Source organism: Belonocnema kinseyi, chromosome 8 (assembly GCF_010883055.1).
Source record: "Belonocnema kinseyi isolate 2016_QV_RU_SX_M_011 chromosome 8, B_treatae_v1, whole genome shotgun sequence".
In the NCBI taxonomy this organism is placed as follows: Eukaryota; Metazoa; Arthropoda; class Insecta; order Hymenoptera; family Cynipidae; genus Belonocnema; species Belonocnema kinseyi.
Window position 1 is genome coordinate 130,649,439 of NC_046664.1, and position 2,982 is coordinate 130,652,420.

Consider the following 2,982-nt stretch of genomic DNA (forward strand, 5'->3'; position numbering starts at 1 on the left):
ATAAGGTTGTTATGGCAGAGTCTATCGAAGACCTACAAAGAATGTTGAATAAACTAGATGCAAGCATGAAGAGCATGGGCCTCAAAATTAACGAAAATAAAAAAAAACTATGGTGTTCGAAGGAAGATAGATGAGAAATTAGATAGACGAATAAATGAAGGTAAGAAGTAGAGATGGAACGAGCAGTAGCATACCTACTGCTTCCTGCCCTACGGCCTCCTGCACACTCCGGCGATGCAGTACCTACTGCAGGCAGCAGGTTCGCAGGACCTACTGCAAACTTCGGCGGGTATTTTTTTTGCCCACCGAAGTTGCAGTAGCTCACTACCCCGATTTGCCGAATTTCTCCTGCAAACTCCGGCAGCACTCCGGCAGGCCTTCCTACTGCTTCCTCTGGCCATAACAATGGAAACACATGTGCGCTCAAGGGTCCAAGCCTTCAAACTTTCTTTACCTAAGATGTATCTGTAGTATATCTATATATATTGCATTATTATTATCGGTTCCCTTCGAGTTTCCACTATTTCTAGTTTAAGGATTTCTTAAGTTTCTCAATTTTCTTCTGATTCCTTTGGATCAAGTCGCTTAGGAAAATAGCAATATCAGGATCGGGACGGGAATCGTAGGTTTTATTTAAATTAATTTCATAAAATTTTTGTAATATTTATCTTTATTTAACTTCGCTTTATATATGTTGTGCTTGTATTTTATTCTATAATAGATAGATGTCTAAATACGCAACAATTACAATTAAAATGTAATATTTATAAAAAATGTATTCAAGGAAAATAATTTTTTTTTAATTTGATGTGGAAACTATTTCTTTAATTTCTTCTTTTGTATTGAAATGAACTTTGATTTTATTCAAAGAATGCGTTTCAGTAATGTAAATGTAGCTATATAATTACTTTTTTACGTGGAGTAGGAAAGTTTTGTTGCACTAACAACATTTTTTTAAAGTTTACGCAAGGAAATATGGTTTGTAAATTAGCTAATGGCTACGGCTATCGGCTACGTGTCCAGCTTTTTAGGATAAATGATCAAAATCTTATGAACTTCATTAGCGGTTGATTGGTTTAGTCCTGATATCATGTGACAGTAACATTGACAATGACATCAAGTATTAACCTGGAATTAAAAATGATAATTGTTTAAATTCTATTGTTCAATGTATACATGTTTAGAATATATTGGAGTCTTTATATATAAGAAACACAATAATGAACAATTATTAAAACTGCGTCTGCAAGCGCTATTTTTATTGTGAAAAAAAAGAAAGTAATTTATTTTTAAAATAAAAAAGTGTATTTTCACAGCTGAATTTTGAATAAGAGGGAATTTTCAAATTGATGTTATAACCGATTTCCATTTCCAGTTATGCAGAGGTGTAGGTTAGTGTAAGAGAATTGATTGGTCTTTAAAAATATCGTATTACGATGAAAATAAAGGGATAAGTAGATATAAGGGAGTGTGTCCTTCACTCATGAACGTAATTTTTGCAAATTCACACAAACTTTCTCCTGAAGATCATGTTTTTAATTATAAATTTTATTATTTGGTTAAAAACTTAAGAATTTTTTCAAAATGAAATTATTTTGTAAAAAAATGCAGCTTATTGAGTTAAAAATTCAACTATTTTCGTAGAACATTAACCTTTCGTTTAAAATTCTAATTTTTTTGCAGATAAAGTCGACTGAGATCTTTTTTGGATGAAAACTATTTCTTCTGAAAATTTATCTTTTTTAATTAAAAAATAATATTTTATATGATAAATATTGCATCTTTTTCAGATAAAACTGCAACTTTTTTGTTAAAAATGAAACTATTTCCTAGAAAATTTACTTTTTGGTTATAATTTATATTTTTGTTTTGAAAAGTCAATTAAAATCTTTTTCGATGAAAATTCAACCCTTTTCTTGGAAATTTGTCTTTTAGATTTCAAAATTCACCTGTCTTAGTAAAATTTTCCTTTTTCTTAGACATAACAGCAACTGTTTGGTTTAAAATTTAACATTCTTGTTAAAAAGTCATGCTTTTTGTCTAAAAATTCGACTCCATAGCAGAAAGTTAACTTATAATTTACAATCCTTAGGTGGGTCATGGAGAATGAACTGAAATCTTGTTTGGATAGAAATTTTACAATTTTGTTAGTGTTTTTTAATTAATCGGTTTTAAAACACATTTTATCTTTCTTAAATACAAATGTAAGTTTTTGGTTGAAAATTATACAATTTTGTGGAAAAATAATCGTCTTTAATTGAAATTTTATCTTCCTTGGAAAAACATGCAACTGTATAATTGAAAATTCAACTGTTTCATAGGAAATTTACTTTTTGTTTACAATTTATATTTTCATGTTGAAAACTCGTTTTTTATCTAAAAAATTCTCTGTTTTCGTACAAATTTTTATTTTTCACAAAATTCATATTTTGACCTTGAAAATTCAACTTGCATATTTATATTCTTTTTATGAAAAATTAACTACTTTTTGAAAACTTATTTGTTTTTTTTTTTAATAAAAACTTATCTTTTTTAAGAGAAATCTAATATTTTTAAAATAAAAAATGCAACAATTTGGTCAAAAATTCGTCAATAAAAATTCGTCTTTTTCGATTGAAAATTCAATTTTTGTCGTTGAAATTTATTTGTTTAAAAATTCATATTTTGATCGTGAAAAGTCAACTGAAATCTTTCGTAACCGAAAATTAAACTACTTTTTTTGAAAATTTATATTTTTGATTTAAAAATTAATGTGTTTTAATTCAAGTATCAGTTTCTTAAATTGAAAATTCAACTACTTGGTTAAAAGTTCAACTGTATTGCTTAAAATTTATTTGATTTTTTGTAGTAAAGGCAATTATAACAATTTAGAAAAACTTGATTTCTTTCATGACTGAAAAATGTTTATTTGTAGAAAATTCGTCATTTTGGTTTATATTTTTTAAAAATAAATCTCATCTTTTTTATGGAAGCATAAAGTAT